We start from the raw sequence: 27393 nt of genomic DNA on the forward strand, positions 1-27393 counted from the left end.
TGAAGGAAGTTCAGTAATTGTTCAGAATCACCAACTGGTTAAGTTGTAAAATGAGTGGATGAAACAATGGAATGAAGACAGGTGGTGTTTTTTGATGCATAAACCTGTGTCCTGTCTTCAGTCCTGTGGCAACGGCAAAAATTGAATTTTTTTTTTCTCCAGCTGTCTTCAGGGTTTCACTATTGTTTTGTCCTTACAGATCATCTTTCATTTGGAGGAAGGAGAAGTTTCACAGCTGTGAGGAAACAGTTACAGAGACAAGACTTGCTGAAATGAAAACGAACTAATTATCATGGAACATGATTTTTCTACAAGTTATTTGGGTGCGAGAGTTAACCAGCTATTGGCTTTAGGGCCTCTGGTTCTTGCAGCTTTCTGACAGTGTTTTGTGGAGCAAATGGATAACCTGTCCTGAAGCCACTTCAGATGAGGTATGGCCTCTAATTATTACCTAGTTATATTGTGCATTTCTGTGCTGCTAGACTATAAGTAACAATTTATGTGGTTATTGTGCAGTATTTTTGGTATTTTAACAAAGGTGGTTTGAGAAACATCTTTTTGGAAGGACATAAACAAGAAACTTATTATTATAAGCTACTATTATATAATAAGCTTATTATTAGTATTAATAAGCTATTAATCTGCAGAATCCCTCTATTCCACAGTGAATTCTCTATAGTGTTCTGCCATGGGTATAACTTTTCAGAGTAACTTCATTCCATAAAACTGAAGGCTAGCTGTCAGGGAGAAATATTTTGATCTATAACCTTATTCAGGGTTATCATACTTCTGGGTATTTTGTCTTCTAACTGGAAGTGGTGGATAATAGAATCTGAGGGCTTTGGACACCTGTGGTGGATTTCCAGATTTGCAGATCATCTGTATTTGCATCTGTGGGATTTCTGTGACATTAAATATACTCAACTTAACTGCATATCTGTTAATCAGTGTATGTGTAGTTACTTCAGAAAATCCTATGCAAAAGTGTCTTCCTGGTTTTATCTTGGGCATGGCTAGACAGCCTTTTTTTGCAACTGTCAACTGTTTTCCTCTCCCACGTAACCTGACAGAACTACACTGGTAATTCTACACAAGAGAGATCGGGATAGGTGAAGTACCTTTTTGGAGGAGGAAAAAAGAGAAAATTCTGTCATTAACCAAGCTTAGTCAATTTTCTTTTTATCAGTTAAATTAAGAAATGCAGGGTAAAGTAGGCTTTGGGAGTTTCCTTTCTTCTGGTCTAGAAGAAATGTCAGCTAGGAAATGTGAACTTTTGCATTTGGTTGTGGCCCTGGTGGATCATCTAAACAAGGCCAAGTTGTTTTGCTCCTCTGTCCTTTTCCCTTCTTCCAACCTTGATAACTATAGTAGGCTCTAAATATAAGCAGCACAGCTTGCATGCTGGGTAGTTTCCATTGTGCTCAGTGTGATGGCAATTGTTGCTGATCAAAGCTGGAGGGCTCCATGATATGCACAGGCATCTCCAGACAAACAGCCCCACTTGATTTGTGTACTTAAGACGGATGATATGGAGATTAAAATGTTGCTTTTGTGAACAGACTACAGCAGTTGCAGGGAAAAAAAGGGTACTTAATGAAGCTTTGTGAATATTCCATTGCAATGAAGAGTCACTCAATTTTAAAAAAATTCATTTAGAAGTTTTCACTGGGCTCAAAATACAATTCTGGCTTCACGATTTCTGGCCAGCGCAGCTTGTATAAATGCAGCCCTTTGACACAAAAACAACTTGAAATGTATTGGACTCCTTGAAGCTGGTGATTTTATTGTGTCAGTTACCCACTGTGTGTGCTGAATAGAGGAAAAAAAAATCCAACACCTGACATAGAAAGATCAAATCAACCTGGTTTTCTTTGAACATTCTACAATCAGGCTCCTATTCATCACACAATGTTGTTGCTGACATTACTAAAATTCATAATGACACTTTTCTTCCCGTGACAGAAAAAGGTTTTTTAAAATAATAATAATAATAATAATAATAATAATAATAATAATAATAATAATAATAATAATAATTAAAAAAAAAAAAACAAAAAAACAAAAAACCAGCACATTATTTGGACTATTTATGGACTTTAGTAAGGCCTTCAATGTTGTGAGTCATAAAACTCTTGTGAAATTATTTCTCTGAAGAGGCATGTAGAGGTTGGTCTGTACAGGAATGGCTGGTAGTGATGGATTGATTACTAGTGAATGAAATTGCTTTTTGAAGTCTTCGTGTTGTGTACTGTTTTACTTGGTGCTGAGCAACTTAACCTAAGGATGTGGTATCTCTAAATTGAGATTGGACGTTCAACTCAACTGATATCAGAACTTTGGCAAATTGCTTGTGAAGGGATTTCTCTCCCCACATTCTTTTTGCAATGTGCGTAATTTTAATGACACATGATTTATGAAAGGCTATCATGGAAAAGGAAAAGAATTGACTTGGCATCTGCAAAAATGGATCTTGGTGTGCAGATGTAATACCACTGTGGGACAAATGTAACAGGGAATGGTTTTGGAGTAGGACAAGGGAGTCAAATGTGAGTCTGAAATAACGAATCAGGTAATTGTTTGGCTGTGGGGTGTAAGGAACTGTTAAATTTTAATTACAGGTTGCTTGTGTGGTCACAGTCCACTTTGGACTTTCAAATTAACAGGCCAAAACATTCCTGTTGTGAAATTATTTTGAATAGCAGGCTTTTTTTTAAAAAAAAAAAAAAAAAAAAAGAAAAAAAAAAGGAAAAAAAAAAAAGTGTTAGACTTATGACTGTTAATTGACTTGAATTAAGTGTTTGGCCCCTTTTAATATTAAATGATAAGATGTGAAAAGCATCTTAATGTCGCTTTCAGGAGTGATTTTGTTGGCTTTTTTTTTTTTTTTTTTTGGAAGTATATGAGACTATGTAGATTATTTCTGGAAGATGAAAAGTGCAATTCTGAGATGGCTTGGATATATTACCTCAAGATAACTATTCCAAGGTACTTTTACCAGAAAATGTGCACTCTAAAAGTAGTGTGCATTTTAAAAATAAATAAATAAATAAAAATCAATGGGTTTTGACTTGTAACTTATAAACTAGTTTTCTCCAGTTGTTTCTGTACACGTACTCCTTACATTAAGGAGGAGTAGGTGATTGGGAGTAGTCAGCATAGATCTACAAAGCAGAAATAATTCCTGACCAACCTGGTAGCCTTTAAGATGAAATGTCTGCCTTGATGGACAAGGGTAGAGTAGTATTTGCTTTGACTTGAACAGGACCTTTAGCACCCTCCCCTATAACCAATAAGTGGACAATGAGGTGCCTTGAAAGCCAGTGGGGTTGGACAAGATGATCTCCAGAGGTCCTTTCCAACTTCAACCCTTCTGCAATTCTGTGTTTTAAATAGTGAAATGGTTGAGGGAACTAATCCGTTTGTAGCTATTCAGGCACACAATGATCAGTGAATAGTATTTATTATAGCTTAGTTTGTTTACTTTGGAATTGAATAAAGCTGAATTATACTTCTCTTGAATCATTTGTTATCCTGGTTAGAAAACTGATAAACTTGCTCTTCTGTAAAAACCCAGAAAAGTTTACCAATTACTATTCCAGACTTAATTTGACTACTCTCGCTATTTTTAACAGCTTCTGCACTTCATTTCTGACCTTGAGAGTCAGTCTTCTATAATGAGTGTGCTAACAACCTACGGTTTTTGTTTCTTCCAATAGTTCTGAAATGCTGCATTGGCAGAAAGGCTTAATATTTTGAATTCTAAATGTTAATGCATTTTTTTCTATAAGCCTAAAAATTTTTTTTTGAATGTGCAGTCCACTAAATACAATACTTCTTGTTCTCAGTGCTCTGGATTTGTTGGCTAATTAATATTCACTTGGGAGATTGGTATATTTAATTATCTGCATTTTATAAACTCTGGGAATATGGAAGCACATGGGACCCAACACAACAAGCTTTTACTTTTTTTTTTTTTTTTTGTATTGCTGCCCCAGTACAAAAAAAAAAAAAAAAAAAAAAAAAAACAACCAAAAAACAACAACCCTGATTTCTTGTATGCTCTATCAGAAAGCATTATTTTGGGTTTATGTGGAAAGGTTTTGGTATTGGGAGGCCTGCAGGGGTATGCCCTCTGTGAGCAGAGCCCAGCAGCTGCCCCATGTCAAATCATAGCCAGTTCCAGCTGGTTCCAAAAGAGACCCACTGCTGGCCAGAGCGGATCCAGGGAGTGGTGTTTGCACCTCTGTGAGAGCAGATTAAAGGAGGGAGAGGATGTCCTTGGACAGAATCTCCCTGTCCTTACCTCAACCCCTGAGGCCTTTCTATGGTATTTTCTTCTTCTTTTTTTTTTTTTTTTTTCTTTTTTCTTGGAGGGGAGGGGCAGTTGGAGAGTGGTTGTGGTGGAGATTAGCTGCCCAACAAGTATATAAGCAGGAAGAAAAAAAAACAAACACAACCTTGAACCAAACTAAATCTAGTGTATAGCCTTCTCCCAAGCAGAAAGCTTTTCCAACCATAAACTCTCTTGCTTGTGTTCCATGACACCAAGAGCAATTAAGTTGGTCTTGGAGATGAGGCAAATAGAACTTCATCAATCCATTTCTCTGGAATGTTGTTGCAAGTGGTTCCTTACTGATTTTTTACCGGTTCCTCGCTGAATCCTTACTGGTTTTTGTAAGCTTTGTTCAGCATGTCAGCTGGGAGTGTTTTGTAGTGAGTGACAAATACACAGACCACAATTTTTTTTAATAATATTTTGAAGGAATTACAATCTGACATTGCAGTAGCACTTCTGTTTTGTGTCCCTTCCCAATCTTTTTTTTTTTTTTTTTTTTTTTTTTTTCCAGAGTGGAAAAAGCAGTGTAAGTATGACTTGTTTTCATTTCTTTGGTAGGTTGATTAATTGCACTAGAAAGATGGGGGAAGAAATAGTGTTGCTTGTCCAAGTGTGTCATAAATCTAGATCAAAAGTAGTTGAACTGCTTGGCTCCTGCACAGCAGTAGTGTACTTAATTCTCTCATAAGTGTCCTTATTAACAATCATCAGGGTTTTGTATAGTGATCCTTGACAATTCCCTCAGACTTCTAATGCAGGAAAAAGTTTTACCAGCAATGATGCAAATTTAAATGGAATAGTTTTACTGGCTTTGTCCCTTCCGTGTATTGAACTGAGCCCCCCTGACCTTGTGTATTTAAAGAAAGCACAAGTTTTCAGATTTGTCCGGCTCCATCTCTCCAGATAATTTCCTCATTTGCCTTTGGGAGAGATAACTGGTGGGTTTGTGGATAAACATCTTCCAGTTGTGAGAAGAAAGCAAACCTTTCTTTACTAGGAATTGCTGTTTGTTTATGTCAAGCAGCTTAATGTTTTCTGTGTTTGGGCAAATGTTTTTTGTGGCACATGACCAGCAATTCTTCCAGTGTTTTTCAGTGTTGTTGCTTTGGTGCTGCCAAACCAGGGAGCAACTTGAAAGCCTCTCGCACAATAACCAAGCTGCCAGTGATTGTCTGTGGAAGTATCCATTTATACCATGGCAAATATAGTCTAGATCCTTTTATTTTGTTTCTTGGAAGAAAATTAGGCTATGATGGGAAGCTTATGTTAGTGAGATGTTAGCTCCAGAACTCTTAATGTCTACTACTTTCTGCAAAGTGTTGATAAGCTCAAATATTTTCTTAAATAAATCTGACCTACCTATCAAATGCTAATTTACTCTAGGTTTGCGTGTCTGAATTTAGCTAGAGATGGGGGTTTCTCTTGCAGTTTGTGAAAGCTTTGTTTTATTCAAAGTACTGCTATTATGGTCAAGGCTGGAATCCTAGTTTAAGGCAGAACTATCACTTGTCTTTTAGTCACATGCAGACTAAATAGCATTATAGCATTGTAAGTAATGTCTGACTTATCTGACATCTCTGACTTATTTCTGTAGTATACAAAATGGTTTTAAGTACTCACTACTATTAAAACAACAGAATGTTGCCAAGATTTAAATGGCAGTTTTACTTTAGTGTTGTAACTGTGGTTTTTTTTTTGTTTGTTTGTTTGTTTGTTTTTCCAGATTTGGTCAACAATAGTTGTGGTATCTGTACCATAGGTAATTGAACTGTAACTTATATTGAAGAGTGGTATCTTTTAATGGTATTCCAATTCGAGCAAAACTTTGGTAGAAAAATGTGTCATGGTGACAGTGACAATGAGAGAGGCAGAGTAGTCAATATCCCAGTTACTTAATGCACTCTTCCAGCCTTTACTAGGGCACCCATTTGAGCTCTTACTACCAACAATTGAGGTGATTGCTCTGTTGGATGTTCAGCCGGGCATCTGCTTTATGCTTCATTGTAAAGAACTAAATATTTCCTGAGACTGAATGACTGCTGCTTGATAGTAATGATGCTTCCTTGAGCACTGAGCTTCTGCTAAATCAGGTAATGCAGGGATTTCAGCATGGCTGGCTGCTGTCCTGAGCAAGTTGTGCTAACCAGTGAATGGGTCAGGTCATCTCTCCCAAAAGAAGGAGTGGGCTTGTATTACTTTTTTTAACACAAACCATTGTTTTGCTAGACATGATTTCAAGTGAATCCTGAGCAATGAGAATTTGTCTGCAGAATATTTGTTCCAAAGTCTGCTTGTTTCATTTCTATTCCAGCAGAGGGGACTTGTGAAGTCTGTTCTTCAGACTTCAGAATAAAGTTCTTGGGGTAATGGGCAGGGATTAGAAATAACAGGTGAGCCACCTTCATGCTCCACCCCCACCCACCATATAATGGGAAAACTGAGTGCTGCACCTGTTTAAATTACTGTAAACAAGCTGGTTCTTCACACTAGTGCTGAGCTCTTTTAGCTTTAAATAATATAGATATATAGACAATATAACAGACTTTGACATTCCAAAATGTCCCCTCATGCCCCACTTAAGTCTCCTCCACCCTTTTTTCTCTTCCTCCTTCATGGTCTTACTTGCAGTAAAACACTAAATGGCACTCTCAGTCTTCTGACGTGCACTGGAGATGAAGTTAGCACTGAGGATCTTTGGTAAGAAACAGTGTGAATAATGGAAAAACCTTACTAGAGTGGTGAGCCTACTACTTTTAGCTACTGCCAGCAACTATGTTGTACACCTTACAAATGAATCTATTCTAAATAAAATGTTTCTATACCAGTATTCCCAAGTGTTGTTCATTTCGTGATATAAAGGACTGAATATGTTCATTCTTATCATTCTTTTGCTTAAGCGGTTCTCTTCCTTCTCAAATTATGGTATTTACTACTGAGATGTGTTCATTTTGTCAAGCTATAAAAGCAAGCTGCTCTGGTGGCTCTAAAGAGTTTTTTTTTGGTTGTTTTTTTTTTTTTTTTTTTTTTTTTTTTTTAACTGTCTTCCTTTGTGTTTTTCCCTCTTTTGGTTAAATGGACAAGTTGTATGTAACCTTTCAGATAAGGTCCCCCCCAGGGCTGGGTATGGTGGCTTTTTAATTTTCTCCCTGACAACACCTCTTGTGATGGGACCCTCTGTCTCTTTCATAGCCACATTACTTGTCTTGTGAGCGAAGGAACACTTTTACCTGTCCCAGAATTGGCAGCATCTGGTGTTATGTGGGAAAGTATTGTCTGAGCTACGGGAGAGGTTAGTTAGTACACTTACTCAAGGAGAGTATAAACTGTGTTGAAAGAAACTGTAAGGCTGGAGGGGAGGTTATTAGTGGAGTCCCTCAGGAACTGGTTTTGACATAGATCTTATTATTTTAACTAATTACCCAAAAGTAAGACAAAAACAAAAATGCGCTAACGAAATTTGCTGATGGCTTGAAGTTGGGACTACGTAAGGAGAAGACTGTCCTACAGGACTAACCTTGAATAGCAGTGAGATGGAGATGGAAAGGAATTATTGTTAAAATTATGTGAAGCTTAAAGGAAAAAATGAATATTCCTGGGAGCTCATTTACAGGGGGAACAGGAACTTGGAGGAAGTCACAGCTGTATGGCTTAGTCAGGTGGTAGCTGTAAATCTTGTTTAAAGTACTAGGAGATCTGATTCTTTCTCCACTGGAGGGAGACAAGGACTAATGAGAACAAACACAGTAAATGTTAGATGATGTGCAAATTCACATCCAAGAGCTGCAAAGGAGTCTGACCCTCGTGATGTGGAGAAAATTGCCATTGATACATGTAGATCTGTCTTCAGTTGCACCATGTTAAGATGGGCAGAACACAAGGCAGTGAATGTTACAGGGGACACACAAAGCATGTGCTGAGCTTCTTTTATGTGCCAAGTTTTTTTCTATTTGGGGCACACATGATTTTGAGATGGTTTGAAACTAATCAGGAGAGTTCAGTAGGCTGAGATCAAAACTGTCCTGAGAATGGTGATTGAAGCACCTTTTAAATAGTTGCTGATATCCTGTGCTCCCTGGAAAATTGCAGTCAATTTGATTATAAAAATATTTATTCTTTACTTTTAACTGAATTGTTCTGTAATAAGTTGATACAAATTTGGTACTACTGTTGTCCTGTTAATGAAGACTTTTTTTATATTATTTTTAAATGGAAATAAAAAACTACAGGCAAACAAGTAAGACTTCATTACATACAGAGTCATGAATAAAGGAAGACTTTAACAGTAACAGCAAAATTAAAGGTGTGAAAGTATTTGCAGAGGGAAGAGAATAATCACTGAATTTTCTGTTCTAAACCAACAAAATTGCAGTACTGAAATTTTCCTGTTGAAGAGCCAGGATGTTATACAGTAGCAAGACTGACAGCAGCTGCAATAGCTTTTTTAAACGTGTGTGTGTGTGGAGTAGCTAAAAGAATAGGGATGGATCATGTAGGTCCTAATGTGGTGATTGCTTCGGCTGTTCTTTCCCACACTGTTAATCTGCGTGCCATGCCTACCTATACTGTGGAAAATGCCATACAGCTACCACTGTCTTTCCAGATTGCAAAATTCACAGATGTCTGTGGTGCAGGGGTTTCATAGTCTATTTTAAAAGGTATGAAGAAATTGAAAGTTGGAAGAAATTGCAGCAAATCAATAAACTTCTGTGCAGTTTGCAAACAACCTTTTTCTCTCATTTGCCAGAATATGAGTTTCTGTCTGGAAATGTTCCCCTTCCTTTCTCTTCCTTTGTTCCTCGGTTCTTCACCCTCACGGTAGCTCCTATAGGTCAGTGTCCTCGATAAGAAATCAGAGACTTTTCTCTTGGTTCTAAAGCTCCTGGGGACTTACATAAACACTTCACTGTTTTGTTAGAAGTCTTAGTGCTATAGCGATCACATTCACAGGATTTAGCACCTCTTGTTGCAACTTAGCTCTGGTGATGCTTATGCTACTGTTTCACCTGAAGTCTGCAGTTATTTTACTCCCTCATGAATATGTTAATTAGTTCACACTTGGAAGAAGTCTTTGCAGTCAGAGCCAACTTTGCATCTTGGGGTGGTATTTAAATAACTTATCTCCATGGAAAATATATAAGTCTAGGTTTAAAAAAAGGATAGTGAATAAATTCAGTGTGGTAAGAATCTGACATCCGCATTGCAAAAAAAAAATTCAGTGCAAGTAAATTATGCATCTTTTTTTTGTTACAACAGTTCAGAAAATATACTTGCAAATGTTGCAAGTATATAGCAAATGTTTAATTACTGTCTTTATTCTACTGTTTCTAAATAAGCTTTCTACTTGGCAACTGACTACCTGAAATCTGATATTCTAAATATTTCCTTATTTCCTGATAAAATATTCATATTTTATGATTGCTCTCATATTCTAGTTCTCTCATGTCAATCAAATTGGTGTTTCAGTATTTTGATATCATTAAGCCCATAGACACAGGAGCATGATATTAGTATTTTTTGTCTTATCTTTTCATTTAATTTCCTTTACGTATAGACTTGGCTGTAGTGATTATTTGTCACCTGCTTTGTTTGACATTTTACCTATTTGTATTATAGGTGATTCCTGGACATGCTATCAGGTGAAATATTGTGTTGTAAAGTTCATTAAATCGATATCTTATATATAAAATGGAATTTATGAGTACTGAAGAATTTCAAGTATTTATAGTATTTGTAGCTTTTGTTCTTTTTCACACGGTGTTAGAAACCTCATTAAAAAGCATGAGAATAAGAGCCCTACAACCTACTTTTCAGATCAAAGTAATTCAAAGAAACATGAATGTATGTACATATTTTATTTAACAACTTACTTTTCAAAAGCCCATTCCAGTCAGTAGGCGGGTATTTTGATTAGCAACAGTGAGTTTGAACAAGGATTTTTTTTGGGGGGGTTATATCTATAGCATGCTGGGTTGATTAAGCAAACAAATAATTGATAGAATCACAGAATCATCTAGGTTGGAAGAGACCTCCAAGATCACTTGACATAGGCAAGAATAGGAAGAGACCTCCAAGATCAATGACATAGGCAAAGCAGAGACGCTTAACGCCTTCTTTGCCTCTGTCTTCAATGCCGATGATGGGCTTCGGGACCCAGGGTGCCCTGAGCTGGAGGACCGGGATGGTGGGGATGACAAACTCCCAACCGACCCTGAACGTGTGCGGGATTTGCTACTCCACCTGGATCCCTACAAGTCCATGGGTCCGGATGGGATTCATCCCCGGGTGCTGAAAGAGCTGGCGGACGTCATCGCGGAACCTCTCTCAATTATTTTTCAACGATCGTGGGAGTCTGGAGAGGTCCCGGTAGACTGGAAGCTGGCAAATGTTGTGCCGATTTTCAAGAAGGGTCAGAAACAAGACCCTAGCAATTACAGGCCTGTCAGTCTCACGTCAGTGCCTGGTAAAATCATGGAGAAGATGGTTCTTGAACTCATTGAGGCGCACCTGGGGGACAAAGCAGTCATTGGTCCCAGCCAGCATGGGTTTGTGAAGGGTAGGTCCTGCCTAACTAACCTGATTTCCTTTTATGATAAGATCACCCGTATGGTGGACCAAGGGAAACCAGCTGATGTGATTTTTTTGGACTTCAGCAAGGCTTTTGACATGGTTTCCCATAGGATCCTACTGGACAAAATGTCTACCATACAGCTAAATAAAAACATCATACGATGGGTGAGCAATTGGCTAACGGGCAGGGCCCAAAGGGTTATGGTAAATGGGGCTGCGTCAGGCTGGCGGGCGGTCACCAGTGGGGTCCCTCAAGGCTCCATTTTAGGGCCGGTACTTTTCAATATTTTTATAAACGATCTGGATGTAGGAATAGAAGGTATTTTGAGCAAGTTTGCTGATGACACCAAACTTGGAGGAGTTGTGGACTCGAATGAGGGTGGAAAGGCCTTGCAGAGGGATCTGGATAGGTTGGAGAGCTGGGCGATCGCCAACCGCATGAAGTTCAATAAGAGCAAGTGCCGGGTCCTGCACCTGGGACGGGGAAACCCTGGCTGCACGTACAGACTGGGCGATGAGACGCTGGAGATCAGCCTAGAAGAGAGGGATCTGGGGGTCATGGTAGACAGCAAGTTGAATATGAGCCGGCAGTGTGCCCTGGCAGCCAGGAGGGCCAACCGTGTCCTGGGGTGCATCAAGCACGGCATCGCTAGTAGGTCGAGGGAGGTGATTGTCCCGCTCTACTCTGCGCTGGTGAGGCCTCACCTCGAGTACTGTGTGTAGTTCTGGGCACCACAGTATAAAAAGGACATGAAACTGTTGGAGAGTGTCCAGAGGAGGGCTACGAAGATGGTGAAAGGCCTGGAGGGGAAGACGTACGAGGAACGGCTGAGGGCACTGGGCCTGTTCAGCCTGGAGAAGAGGAGGCTGGGGGAGACCTCATCACAGTCTACAACTTCCTCGTAAGGGGGTGTCGAGAGGCAGGAGACCTTTTCTCCATTAACACCAGCGACAGGACCCGCGGGAACGGGGTTAAGCTGAGGCAGGGGAAATTTAGGCTTGACATCAGGAGGGGGTTCTTCACAGAGAGGGTGGTTGCACACTGGAACAGGCTCCCCAGGGAAGTGGTCACTGCACCGAGCCTGTCTGAATTTAAGAAGAGATTGGACTGTGCACTTAGTCACATGGTCTGAACTTTTGGGTAGACCTGTGCGGTGTCAAGAGTTGGACTTGATGATCCTTAAGGGTCCCTTCCAACTCAGGATATTCTATGATTCTATGATCATCGAGTCCAACCTCTGACCTAACACTAACAAGTCCTCCACTAAACCATATCACTAAGCTCTACCTTGAAACGTCTTTAAGACCTTCAGGGATGGTGACTCCACCACTTCCCTGGGCAGCCTGTTCCAATGCCTGAAAACCCTTTTGGTAAAGAAGTTCTTCCTAATATCCAACCTAAACCTCCCCTGGTGCAACTTTAGCCCATTCCCCCTTGCCTGTCACCGGGCACATGGGAGAACAGACCAATCCCCACCTCACTACAGCTTCCTTTAAGGTACCTGTAGAGTCCAATAAGATTGCCCCTGAGCCTTCTGTTTTCCAAGCTGAACAAGCCCAGCTCCCTCAGCCACTCCTCATAGGACTTGTTCCCCAGACCCCTCACCAGCTTCGTCGCCCTTCTCTGGACCCGCTCAAGCACCCCCATGTCCTTCTTGTAGCGAGGAGCCCAAAACTGAACACAGTACTTAAGGTGCAGCCTCACCAGAGCTGAGTACAGGGGGACAATCACTTCCCTAGATCTGCTGTCCAGGATTCTGTTGGCCTTCTTGGCCACCTGAGCACACTGCTGGCTCCTATTCAGCTGACTATCAACCAATACTCCCAGGTCCTTCTCTGCCAGGCAGCTTTCCAACCACGCATCTCCCAGCCTGTAGCTCTGTTTGGGGTTGTTGTGCCCCTAGTGCAGAGCCTGGCACTTGGCCTTGTTGAACTTCATACAGTTGGCCTCAGCCCATCAGTCCAGCCTACTGTGCTGGTTTTACTCAGGTGGGCAGCCGAGCTCCACCACAACTGCTCTCTCACTCCCCCTCTCCTCAAAGAGGAAGGGGGAGAAAATACAACACAGAGAACTCGAGGTTTGAGATGAGGAAGGTTTAATTGAAGGGAAAGGGAAGGGGGAGGAAAAAAGAAACAATAAGTCCGTGCGGAAGCACAGAGAGAGGGAAAAGAAATTATTCTCTACTTCCCATCAACGAGCGATGTTTGGCCATGTCCTGGGAAGCAGGGCCTCAAAATGCATAGTGGTTGTTCAGGAGGAACAGCCCCCTCCCCCACAAGAGCCCCCCTTTTTATTGCTGAGTGTACATCAGGTGTTATGGAATATCCCTTTGGTTGGTTTAGGTCAGCTGCCCCGGCAATGTCCCCTCCCCATCACTTGCCCACCCCCAGCCTGCTGGCTCTTGGGGGCTTGGAAGGAGTCCTGATGCTGTGCCAGCACTATGCAGCAATAGACACAACACTGGAGTGATATCGGTGCTGTTCCAGCTACAAGTGCAGAGCACAGCACTGTGTGGGCTGCTGCAGGGAAAAGGTGACTCCAGCTCAGACAGACCCAACACACCTACCCAGATCCTCCTGCAGAGCCTTCCTACCCTCGAGTGGATTGACACACACACCTAACTTGGTGTCATCTGCAAACTCACTGAGGGTGCACTCGATCCCCTCATCCAGATCATCAATAAAGATATTAAAGAGAACTGGCCCTACTACTGAGCCCTGGAGGACTCCACTTGTGACCAGCCTCCAACTGGATTTGACTCCATTCACCACGACTCTTTGGGCCCAGCTGTCCAGCCAGTTTCTAACTAAATGAAGCATATGCCAGTCCAAGCCATGAGCAGTCAGTTTCTTGAGGAGAATGCTGTAATAAACAGTGTCAAAAGCCTTACTGAAATCAAGGTAGACCTCATCCACTAAGCGCGTTACTTTGTTATAGAAGGAGATCAGATTTGTCAAGCAGGACCTGCCCTTCATAAACCCATGATTTGACCCTGGGGAATTTACACAGCTCTTATAATCACTGCGTGTGGAAGTTGAATAATGTGTACTGCCAGCCCAGGGTGGTAAAGAGGAACTTTTTTTTTTTTCCATGGATACTGGAAGAACTGTTTGCTGGGAAGCCACGTTTTTAAGAAATGTTGTAACTTACCCAGGACTGACTAGGAAGTGCCTTTCCTAACAGTTCTACTAGGTTTTAGGATGATGTTCTGGTTAGTCTTTCTTTTTATTGTCTGCATCTGGAATTCATCCTTATTGGCACTTCAGTAATTTGAATTCTCCAATTTGTTCATCAGAGACCTTTCTGGCAACAAGTTGTTCTTTACTTTGTGTTTGAGTTCCCTATTTACAGGAAAATGCAGGAGGAGAAAGGGGAGCCTCTTCCCTTGGTATTTCAGGTTACTTGTGGCCACAGAAGATTTGCGGGTAATAGAAGGGAAAGTACTGTGATGGAGACAGACGGAGAGAGTTGAAACTTTAAACAGAACTGTTCAACTTTCGGGAGGAAATACTTTCTTGTTTAAAAATAAACTAGGTTGGCTTTAGAAAAAACAGCGAGAACTTTTGCTCTTTCTTTGTATGAAAATAACAGCTTTTATGTTCTAGCCATAAACAGGATGAAGGGTATACTAAAGCATCAGCTACTACTTTCTCCACATGTATACTCAAGGGTGCAAAGTTTTTGTGCTTGGGTGCAAAGGCACTCAAGGATTTCAAAACTTCAGGTAAATAATTTATACTATTCTTTCCCATTGTAGTAGACTGCTTGGGTCTCTAGAAACCATTACTCCTAAGACTCATACTTCAGAAGCTGTGGCTAAGGCTGAATGCCAGGTTTAGGGAAGACAGTTCAATATGACACCAGAGAGTTAGGTATTGACTTGTGCCAGTCCCCATAAGTCATTTAGGCAGATGGGATGTGAGACTAGGATTGTAGCTTAATTGAGGAGTTATAGCTGATCCCTCTAGGGAACTGAAAATGTTTTTGTTCTGGCTGTAAATGTAATGTGGTAGATGTTCCTTGGTGAATCATTTGTGGTTTAATCTCTTGTTAACGAGAGGCAGGGAGAGAAATTGGCACCATGGCTTCATGATGTGAATCCCTTATGTCTCATGTTATGAATAGGTTTCTCCCGAGCTCTTTTTCTCGTGGTATTGCAGGAACCAAAGCGAAGGGTAAAACATCTAAAATTGCTGTGTGAAACTATCCTTCTACTGTGTTGGTGGTGAATGCTCTCTCTCCCTTGAAGATGAGCACTGTTTTTTAAAACAAACAAACAAACCAAAAAAAAGTATATATATATACTTGGATTAACCTTAAGCATCTGTTGTATTCTGAAGTGTAACTGACTCATCTACATCAATGACAAGTGCTACTATTATGTTTTTGTTGGTAAGTCTTGAAGGGGTATTGACCTGATCCCCCTAATCCTTGGCCACCTCTGAAATGAGGCTTCTTTGATATGTTCTGAGGTATTCTATGCCGAATTTCATAGGAGTTGTTCCTGAAATCTACATTCAAACACAAGATTAGCACCTGGATGTTAAAGAAAACTTAAGTTGTCAAATAAAGTAAGGACTGTAGTCTTAAACTTGTACAAATAATTTTGTATTTGGATGCCTGAAACAAACTGCGTACAGGAATTGCTATTGTGTCTGTCTTGCTTTAGTAACATACCACTTTGCTTTCATCCGTTTGCTGAAATTCTCCCCCATGGAAGAGCGGAGAGAGATCTGGATGTCTTGGATTTTGGTGAGCTCTACCAGGTTGTGTATGTGTAAGCAGAAGAGAGCTCACCCATTTGCAGTCTGACTGGAGTTGGCTCAACTGGTGATTTCAGAAGTTTGTGTTTGCAGGAGATGATGGCTGAGGGAATAAGACGTGGATTGATCTTGTTGAGCAGCTAACTCTACTTCAAGGATGTGCAGAAAGACTGCCTGTGAATAACAAATTTGTATTCAGCTTTTTTCTTTGTAATCCTTTACTCTTTCTGAACAATGGCCAGAATCAGAGTACTTCTGCAATGTGTTTTAGCATTTGCAAACCTGGTTGTGGAAAAAGGTGCCTTACTGGGCTGAGATGGAATCAAATTTGTATGAGAGGTTGCAAGGTAAATTGGCACAGCCCAACCTAAAGAGATGGTGATTACATGTATGGTAACAAAAATCTCAGTTCATTTTGAGAGCCTCACAATTCAAGAATCAATTGGATTTGCATATCCCAGAAGTTCAGAAATGGATTTCCTAAATGATGATATTCAGGGCATAATGATTATGTCTGCCTGTTATTATATGATCAAGTACATTCCATGGAGGGTGAATTATTTAAACTCTGTGGAAATGTGGAATTTTCATGATACATTAGGACTGTAATGGGCACTTTTTTTTTTGCAAAGGAATGAAATTGTTCTGTCTCCTAAACATATGATCTGTGATGCCTTGAAGGCTGCTTGGAGAGGTAGATAATTAGCTACCCCACTGCCTAGAGGAATAGCTTGGAGAATTTTAGAAGCCTTATGCAAATGGTTTGGGATATTATACAAAATTAGTTTCAGTTAGGCTCAAATTTATCTAATTTAATTATTGGGAGAAGTAAATCTTTGAGGTGGGGGGAAAGGAGTCCTGACAGAAGATGACAGGGCAAAGAAGGTACTGCAATATAGACTGCAACAATTATGTACTGATCGTTTTACAGCTGCCATTCACTTTGTAGACATTCATCTCTAAGGCATCATTAATGACTTTGTTTTATGAGACTCCATCTATCAGAGTTAATACTATAGGTCACAAGTGGAATAATTACTTAACTGAATTAAATCTTGTTGCTGATTATGGCTGTATTCTGTTTTAGTGGGACTGTGTACTCAGCTGGTAAATCTCCATCTTTTGGGGATAATGAAGTCCTAGCTTGTCCTGTGTGTTTCACTTCAAGTTTCAGGGGATCTCTGGCATGGAATGGGCAGTTATCTGAAGGAGAAACTTAGTAGTAGTACCAGGACTTGAAAGATCTTGCCTGCCTTCATGTGTGGTGGTTGGTTTTTAAACCTCTGTGATGTCTCCAGCTATCTTTTCTTCCCTGACTTGGTTGTGGATGCACGAAGTTTCTTAATCCAGGGAAGATGGTTGGGGGGTTAAAGGAGCAGGTGGCACACAGCTGATTGCTGAGGGCTAACTGCTAGCTGCATATTCCATATGCAGTATTTGGGCAGAGACCAGCAAGGAGGAGGAAATATATTGGAAGCAGCTCAGGCTTTATAGCTTGGCCTGTGGTTTGGTGACTGAACTAAGACCAGAGAAGCTGGGAACTGGCAGTTGTGTTGCCTGGGGTAGGTAGGCAGACTGACAAAACAGGACTGCATGAGACTTTCCTGTTAGAGAAGCATAGTAGGACTGCTGTTGCATGGAGGATAAAATAAGGTATGTAGCATGTCAGTGTAGTGTGGTGTCTGTAAAGGAAAAGAGAAGGGTAAATCCCTACTGGGATCGTGGACAAGAGGGTTATTACAGACGAACCTCTTCTGATATCAGCAGCGTTGGGAAGTCTTACAAAAGTCTTATAACCCACACTTCAGTAGTCGAACTGCAACTTCAGTTAGCTCTTGTTTTGTTGCAGCTTGCATAATGGTTTTGTAGAGCTATTTTAACAACCTCAAATGTGATGTGACCATTGTAAGAGCAAATTCATTGAGCAATCAGTGTTTTTCTGAAAAAGTATATTCAGCAAGCATTTGCTTCAGTTGCTGTGTTTGGAACACATCCTGAATTTTTCATCTAGCATGTTTCCTTGTGAGCTCCTTGTTTGCTCTTAAGCAGTATTTTGTGGGCAATTCAAAGAATTTAATTAGGGGTTTGATTAACTACAATACTATAAAAATTATGTTATGTTAAGTGATTATCTTAACAGTGACATTTTTTCAAAATATGTATCAGTAATAGAGCCAGGTTATTTCACAGGCCAAATACAGTTTCAAAGAGAGTGAAAACACAACCAGACTGAAGTTGTTTAGGTAAAAATCATAGGTTTAGGCACTAGCACAGTATGTTGTTATTTAACGATACTTTGAGAATATAGTATTGGAGATACAGGTACAACTTGTAATCATCAGTTATATAGCTCTGAACACAGGGTTCTGTTCATCTGTGGTTAAATCACTTTTAATATGTAAAGTTTGTATTCTGTCCTAGAAGTCATCCTTGGGCCTTTCAACCTGGGGAAAGGAACTTAAAAGGGTATGTTGTGAAACTGGGAAGTATCACCTTGTCTTGTTTTGGACATATTAGAATCACTCAAACTTTATTCCAAAGCAACTTGAGGTATGTACAATTATATGTTTGCAGGAAGTTATTTTACAGTGTGTAATAGACATATCTGATCTTCAGGGTGTTGTATCATCCAATCTGTGTACAGTGGATGTTTGATGGGGACAAGTTTGTTTTCAGTTCTGTCACTGGAAAACCCAGCGCAAAACAGTCAGTTTAAGAGAAGAGGCAGGCACCTGGTTAGAAGCTGTTCTCATTTAAAGAGAGGAAAAAAACAAACATACACAAAACCCACAACCACCAAACTAAAATCTGACACAAAGTTAGCCATTACATTCTGGGATAGTCAAGCTGTCTTTTCTACCCAAAACAATTTTGGCAGTACAGGGAGAGTGCTTATACCCAGCCTGTGCATACAGAAATTCTATATTCTTCTGGGGAATCTATTCTGAAGATAATGCAAAAATAATTTCAAGAGAGCCTCAAACTTTTTTTGAGGTTAAACTTCTAGTCAGAGGAAGACTTGGTTTTTATACTTTTCTTATATTATTTTTTTAAAGTAGATATCTGTTGCTCTTTGTTTTTAGGAAGCTGTTGAAAGTTGAGGTTGGAACCTTACCTTTACTAGAAACTTGTGTTTCCATTGTTTGCATTTTACAGCATTTCATTATTGTACCATTGTCCCCTCAGAAGTGGGTCAAGAATCCTCTCTATAAGCAGCTTTTTGAGGGTGCTTGTAGTGAATGATGTTCTTGACCAAAGTCTAGACAAAATTTGGAAACCAAATGTAGGTCAAATGTTGGTGTCATCTTCCACTGATTTCCATTTGAGCGTTGGGGACTTCGTTGTTAAATAAGACACAGGATTATTAATTCTGCTTAACAAAGATACTGATCGGTACCTGCCTTGTGTAACATTATCTTGATGACAAATCATCTTGAAATTTTTCATTATTCACTATTTAACTAACTACCTTGTTTTTAGTCATCTCAAATACATGTGAAAATTATTAAAACAAACTGTCATCAAATATTCAAATGTTTATAAATTCTGTTTTCCTGTTTTAAATCATGTTTGCAGTGTGGTGTTAAAACTGTTAAATGCAAAACTTCTGTGAAACCTATTCTTCTGGTTTTGGCCATTGCTAGTAACTTGCCATGTTTTAACTTCATGAAATTAGTTTTTAATCATAAAGGATAAACAAAACTGTTTCTGAGTAAAGGCTTGACAATACAATAACTTAGGCCCAAAGGTGAATCTAATGTTTGAAGATTTTGGTTGAAGGCAATGGAGAGGAGCATGTTTTTCCTCACAATATCATTTTTATCATTTTATCATTTTTATCATTGTTATTTACTATCTCCTTGTTTTGAATCATAACTAACAAGTCTTCTTGCAGCAAAGAATGAAAATATTATTTTTGCCTGTAGAGGTGTGCCAAAATGCTTTTTTAGTTACAGATGCGCATTAATATGTGCTTAAATATTAAGAATTCTTCAGTATTTGTGATAGTTGTAGTGCCAGCAAAAATACAGACATAGGAACTCACACTATTTGGCTCAGAGGCAAGAAGGAGCGAATGTTCTGTAAGAATTCAGAGGGAGATTTTTTTTTCTTCCATGAAGCATAGAAAATGTTGGTTAAAGGCAATTTAGCTGCTAGATAGCAATGAATGTCCTTTGTAAGCCAGCAGTCTTCTTGTCACATAAAAAGTAAAGAAAAAAAATCTTCTCTGGATAACTTACCCTGACTTTAATAAATATCAAGTGTTCACTTCCTTCAAGGCATGTATTGACTCACTAACCTTCCTCTAATTGTTCTTAATCTTTGTCAATATTTACCTCTTCATCCAATAAATACTGAGAAGTCAACAGAACCCATCTTCATCTTTATTTTTGTACTTCTGCCATTTCTTGCCAATTCCAGCAAAATTAATGTAGAGCTTTTAGTAATAAACTTGATGAACAGTTTATACCTCCGGCAGTGAGCAGAACTCCCCCAAACTTCTAAAGAAGTAATGAATATTATCAGATATTTTTGACCTTTGATGTACATGTATTTCTCGTAAGACTGAGTATAGCTTTGCTATACTGCTAACCAGTTGACTTCTGCATTTAATTAAAATGTATTATACAACATCTAATAAGATTCCTTAGATTGCTGGTACATGACACAGTCATGAAACATACTGTGTAGGTATGCGCTTCTCTAAAACTAGGTGATTACAAGCATATTTTTAAAATAAAATGCTGTTTTTCTGGTCTGAGATCACTGATCTTATGACACTTCCTGCTATATTTGCCTGTTTAGCTGTTTCTCAGTAAAAAGTCAAAGCAGTGTAAAGAACCTGAGAATTTACTGCTTTTGTTTGACATCAACTTCAGTGTCTGGTCAGGCAGCTGACTGAGGTGGCAAGAAGGGGACCTTTCATGGTGTCAAAACTGAGCTCATGTGCCTTGATCATGGTGTGGGTGCTGAATCAGGTTTGAGCTACAGCTTGGTGCCAGGGATGTCTTTCCACAGATCTGTTCTGGCACTGAGTAGTCTAAGTCTGATTCATCTTCTGCCTGTTCCCCACAAAATCTGAACATGTAGAACAGCTGCTGCTGCTGCTCTTGAGGGGTTTGAGGATGTGGAAGCTGGTAGGACATCTGCCTGTACTGAGCTGTTCTTTGCAGGTGTATTTCTTCTCTGCTCTTATTACATTCTTAATCTTTCTTAACTAATTTTCCAAACATCTTATGAAAACAGTGAATGTGAAATATGATAGTGATGGTGCTCAGGGTGAAACATCTGCTCCTTGAAAACTGCTTGCCTAGGAGCAAACCAGTTGCCTTTGAGCTAGATCATCACTGTAGTGATGGAAGGCTTGCCTCTACCTGCCTTTTGTTCATCTGAATGTCTGTATGAGCACTTCATGTCATACCATGACAAACATATCAAGAGAAACATAATTTTTCCGTTAGAAAAAAGCCCTCAGTCTGTGCATGCCTGTGGAGGGGAAAGTCCAGTTTAAAGGCAGAAACGGAAGTACTGCTAGAACTGCCTGCTATCTATAGGAAATGAAAAAAGAGAGGGAGGGGAAGGGGCTGATGCATAAAAGAGCAAGTTCTGAGAATAAATTAAGGCTTGGATTGCTATCTGCTTCCCAAATTGTAAAGCCCCACATAAATCCCTCAGTCATGTGTGAGTGTCTGATGTCCTGCTGCTGGAATTTGTTGTTGGTGTTGAGTTACATGGAGCATGTGTCTCTGGTGCTGATTAGTCAAATGATGCAGACAGGAATAACAAAACAGTAACACTTGTCACAGTATGTAATAGAGTAGTTGTGTACTTTCCAACTGTATGTATTGCCCTTAGAAAATCAAAACAAAATCACTTCCTAGGAAACACCATCATAGAAAATTTTGATAGGAGATCATTAGATCATTGGAACACCTAGTTGCCCTTCTGCTTGACTGCTTGACTTGTTTGACTTCATGGTATAAGCCTGAAAAGGATGGGCTAGCTGTGGAAAAACTGTGCAGTTTTCTTTCTTTCCAGTTCAAAAGAGACTTCCATCAGTAAGAATCTTATGTGACCAAGGAATGAAGAGGAGAAATTGGGGTCTCCTGCAAAAGCACAAAAATGTCACAGATCTGAGACCTGAATTATGTTTAGGGAGAGAACTGAGTTGAGACTGAGATCAAGTTCACCTGTTTTTTCTATGTAGCTCTGTTAATTAGCATTATATCCCAACATAACTATATCCCTTGATACTCATTAGTAGGAAATTATAAAATAAATTATTAAACCCAGAGGGCATTAAACATCTACGCTATATACTGAATACAGTACTGCAGTAGGAATAGGGGTAGGCTGCTCCTGTTACTGCTTTCTCTTCCTCTGAAATTTTGTGTCTTATTAAAAAGTTTCCCAGAAGGGTTATTGGACTGGAATTATACATTAAAAATGAGAACAAGAGAATAACAGTAGTTATTCTCTTGCCTACAAAAATAAATGCCTACCATAAAAGTATATTGTTTAGAGAAGTCAATTATACCTTAAAGAAGGTGGAGGAAAAATTCTTAGCAATGTTTTGGATAAGAAATGCATTGGATAAGAGCAATGATGTAGCTGGGGAATGCAAGTATTTTGGTGTGAAGATTTGGGACTGACTGAATCAACCCCCTTCTGAGGATGGCAGTCCCATTACGTTTGTTACAGGTTGGCTGGTGTAATTGTTTTTTTCAGAGGTTATCAGCATGTTCAATCAAAAAGCTAATATGTGCATTATTGCTTTGCTAGTTTTTAAGCCCTTTTCTCATTATAGGTATCGATCTTGATTAAAAGCTATTCTCCAAATGTTTGGTTCCATTGATGTGAAGTGTTTCTTGCCTTCTCAGTTACCAAAGGGAAGGTATCTTCATTCAGGTTAATTGCCAGTGCTTGATGCTAAGTGCAAATACCAGAGCACTGCTTGAGGTGAAAAATAAAAAATAAAAAAGAGCAACTGTTAAGACGTCCTTTCCTTCTGTATTTACCAGAACAGCGTGCTTTCCATTGGGGTCATAACATGCCAGTGAAAATGTCATGAACACCGTTTTCAAGATGATAATTTTCAGTTCTTTGTCAGTGAACATGTATTGTCTCAATCCTTTACCAGAAGCTGGAGGAGGGGAAGATAGTAGCACACAACAGTGGGTATAGAAATACACAACAATCAAGCACAATAAGCCAGTGCCAAAAGGGGGAGAGACGTACAGTCATGTTGAGATCAGGCAAAACCAGCAGCAGTGCTATTGTAATCTGAAATGTGTGGGTGGACCCTCATGTCAAGCATTGTGATGATGTGCATGGGCATAAATCTCCAGTCAGCATTTGCAGGAACACTGTAGCCTTTCACAATAGATAACCAGTTCACAAATAATTAGAGGCATGCGTGCATACATGTTTGCTATCCATAGCTTTCTCTAGTTAGGGCCTTAGAATGATGCTTTGGTTTACTGAAATTTTATTTGCTATGATAAAAGAAAACCTATGCCAGGCTTGAGATATCCTGAAGTCTATTTAACTACACTCTATAACCCACAATTTTACAGGGAAAAGAGAAGTATAAGATAATTGAGACTGTTTCCTTGTGTAGCTCAGGCCATAGGAATTTCTATAAACCCTAGAAATTTAATACTGGATGGAATGGAGGGAACTTTTAAAGGCTAGCAGTGATTTGTGGGTTAATTTCCAGGAGTGATGGTTTAAAATGTTCATAAACCTTAGTAAACTGCCCCAACAGCAAATGTTCTTCACTTAACATTTGGGCTTTATTCCTCATCTGAAATAGTTCAGTTCTGTTTCTGGCTTGTGAATCTTGCTCTATACTTGTCTGCCAGATTGAGCTTGTCTTCCACTGTAGGTTTCTGTTTTGTCTTGGAGGTTATTGCTGTTACTGTTCTCAGTTAAATGGACAGACTTCTTACACTAGGTGTAAATAACAAACAAACACTAAACTTTCAGTCCTTTTCCTGAATCTTCCCTGATTTTTTCCACATTTTCAACATCTTTCTAGGTCCAAAATAAAGCCTGTAATCTTTTGTGACAAAAGAAATCACTTATGAACTCAGCTTCAAGACAACCCTAAATGAAACTTTTTGGTTTGGCTGGCTGTCTGGAAGACTCTTGTCAATATTTTCTCTCAGCAGGTACAACAAAAGATAAAAATGAAGGCCCAGTCTGCTTGGAGGCTAAATACCTTGGTGCTCAGTGTTCTGTTGGTATTAAATATGTCTGTCTGCCCTCAAGCCAGCTGTGGTCCCGGAGCTACCTGCCTGGAAGGCTCCTGCCAAATTGAAATTGGCAACAACTTCCCCAACGTGTGGACAGAAGCTCATCACTTATTTTTCCTGATGGATTTTTCATTTATTAAATTCAATATGTAATGATAAAAGGAATATTTTCAGTTTGAGAGGTGGGAGGGAAGTCGGGAAAATGACTTCAGGATCTAGGAATCCCTAAAGGGGCTATATTGGAAAGCGTTCACTTTCCAGGGACTGAGCCTCTTCCTGCAGTGTGAGCACATGAGTTCAGGCTTAACCAGTACAGCACCAGGGAAAGCTTGAGACCTAAAGATTGTTATAATTCCTCTTCCCTCTCAAAGATTCAAGAAAGATTAAAGCTTTGCTGCTGCTTGAACTGAACAGCACCTTGTCCCAGATCAACTTTCCTTGCCCTCTGGAGGGATTGTTCAAATTGTAGGCACTTGCCAACATGAATGAAGACTTTCAGGCCTTTTGGATGCTATTTCAGAAAAAACATTTCAGGTCTGTTGAAAGGAAGCAAGAAATCTGAACGTGCTTTGTTGATTACTGTGTCTTATGATCATAAAGGTCCTTTGGGCAACGGTTATTTCTTACAGTGCCAGCCATCCAACAACTTACCTGGATCCTATATCTGGAATAGGCAACTCACTGTAGAAAACTAGAAGAATATTCCTATTATACATATAGAGGGTTTATTTTTATGTAATTTATAACCATTCCTTAAAATGTAATGATCAAAAGACAAGTTGCAGGTGCATAGTTTTACCTGTCTGCCATTGTTTATTCTTTGAGAAGTGTGGACATCACACCTCAAAAATACTTAAAACTATTTACCCTCACTAAAAAAAAAAGCTAGAAGTAAAGAGCACTGTCTAAAGATAAAGTAATTCCCTCTTTTAACTGATATTCTAAACCAAGCTGTCATCCTTACTTTGCTTTGTTCAACTCAAAATGGAGCTGTACCCATGCTAATAAGGTGGGAAGATAATCAAGTCACTTTTCTTTAGGGATTTTTTTTTTTTTTAGAAAGTGGCATGTTAATCAAGCAGATGCTCCCTATTGATCTTAAGTAATTTCCTTTGAAGAGCCAAAATAATTTATATTTGGTTGAGTGGCATGAATACTTTACTTTTGTTTTGGTTAAATCAGAGAGTAAATTGAGGTATGCTTGAACACAAATATTGATATATAAGTGCACTCTAAATCTCCTACTTCAAAAAATTCAACTCTTTAAAGAGAGTCTCTATTCCTACCATGCTGAATCCCATTAAAGACAAAATTTTACAAGAGAAGATGGACTTATAAAGATACATGGCCTTCTTCAAGGTATTGCCCCTTAAATCTCATTTGTTGTTTATAGAATCATTTGAAGTGCTTTGTGATAAATTAACTGATGATACAATATTTGATGCTGTGCACCTCCATTTTTATGCCTTTAGTAAAAATCGAAGTCATGTTAGATGTTTTCCATTTAATGACTTTCTTGATGTGTTTGGATTTCAAATAATCTGTTTTCATTTTGTCTAATTCTATGTGACACTATTCTGGTTCTTGTGAATGACATATAAATGACTATTCTTAGGTAATGAATATAATTCTATTCAAAGAAATAATTTGAGGAAGCTTCTCTAAAATAGATGTAAAAAAAAAAAATCCCCAATAAAAATAAAGCACACTTTGATTTTCCTGTGTTTGGCTTCCAGTATGGCGCATCAGAGGAATAAGTCAGTCATATGTTGTCAGTCAACACACCAGTGAGATTGCTTGTAATTTGATTCAGCTTTAGATTATTGACTGTTACCACTAAAAGAACTGAAAGCTATTTCATATGGCACAAGTCAAATGGGATGACTTGGAAGACAAGTCTGACTGCTACGCAAGCAGTCTTATTATGTTTGATATTTGTTCTTGAAGGAAAAGTATCCTATTTTCATTTGGAAGGAGATGGTTATTTCAATGTTGAATGTGCTATTCATGATCCAGTCTACTGCAGTTCACTAAGGCTTTCTAGTTGGCTCAGGTGTTTAGTGGATGCTGTCAAGAAAGTTCATATATATTTGGGTTAGCAGTATTTCACAATGCTGCTTCCCTCTAACTCCATACAGAAACTCACATCTATATACCTCTGCTAGAACTAGTCACCTTCTATTCTGTCACTTGCTGCCTGCTAGAAACTTTAGGGTCAGAAGTCATCTAAAACTTGTTGCTGGGTCTTAATAGATCAGCCAGCAAAGCCCACAGCTTTGGTGTAGGCAATGCATTGCTCTTGGAAAAACATGGAACATCACTCTACAATGTTTTTAATTCAATTTGGCTCTCTTCCATACCTGAATCTTACATAAGGCAGTCTGACAGTTCACTGATGCTTAGTGGTCAGACCCATCTTAGATGCTGTTTTTCACTAGTTTTATTCAGTATTTGAGTCTAAATGAATGAAGAAGAAAAGTCTGAATGGGATTTTCAGCCTTTATTGAAGTAATGTCAAAGCGTATAGAGATACTGCAGGAAATTAAGCCATTTCGAAGAAAAATTTTACCTGCAAAGTTGATCCCTGTTAGGGAAATTAAAGTGGGAAGGAGGTTTTCTTCTCCCTGCCACAACATCCTCCAAAGAAATAACCTCACATACCAGGACAGCAGTGCAGCTTTACTGCCGGAGCAGTGCTCAGGTGTAGGTGAATACATCTTGTAAACCTGTGTCACAATGCCACCTGGTGATTCCCAAAGGAACAGGAGATGGAGGCAACTTCAAAAGGCATACATGCACCAAGTCAGCTAACATTCCACCGATTTTTCCACCAAAATTCTGCCTATGGTTTCTGTAATAATGGAATAGTGGGAGGAATGACTCAAAATCCCACAGTAGTAACTTCTGATAAAGTATTTCATGTTTAACTTTGGATGTTGCAGTGTGAGCACTTATAGATTAGTAACCTAAAGAAAGGGCATTTTTGGGTGTAAGTGTGGCCAGAAGCACTGTAATGTTCATGCAGTAGTTTTTGTGCCAAATGGATAACAAAAATAAGGTTTTGATGCTTCATGCTTCATCATTGCTACTTCACACTGTCAGTTTGTGCAGGAAAATGATAGCCCGAAAACACAGAACTACATTTTGTATGTAAGCAGGGACATGCTGAGCATTTGCCACTTGTCCCATTAGAGGAGGAAGAAGTTCATAATTCTAGTAGTGTTCTTCTGATACTTGATACAAAGCGCTTTCATCATGTTCAGACTTGGATTGTGCTCATCTCCTTGGTGGAATATTTTAGAATATAATTGCTGTATTAGTCAACACAGCCAGCCACGTAACTTTCCATGATAAACCAGAGTTTAAGAAGTTGGCATAGAGTTTCAGTGTATACTAGTCCCCTGGGTCACACTAGCCCCTGGGTCACTATTCTTCTCAAGCTGCCTGCAAACCTAACATGACAACCTC

General features: G+C 39.3%; 1 long non-coding RNA gene across 2 annotated transcripts in view; it reads left to right on the forward strand.

Annotated features, from left to right (window-relative positions):
• Positions 1 to 27393, forward strand: part of LOC110351875 (uncharacterized) — a 173277-nt gene that overhangs the window by 7010 nt on the left and 138874 nt on the right. For both annotated transcript variants that reach the window (XR_011807255.1, XR_011807256.1), the window contains exon 2: positions 200 to 431. This is a non-coding gene — a long non-coding RNA (uncharacterized lncRNA). The remainder of the gene's footprint in view (positions 1 to 199; positions 432 to 27393) is intronic.

Source organism: Anas platyrhynchos, chromosome 2 (genome assembly GCF_047663525.1).
Source record: "Anas platyrhynchos isolate ZD024472 breed Pekin duck chromosome 2, IASCAAS_PekinDuck_T2T, whole genome shotgun sequence".
Classification (NCBI taxonomy): domain Eukaryota; kingdom Metazoa; phylum Chordata; class Aves; order Anseriformes; family Anatidae; genus Anas; species Anas platyrhynchos.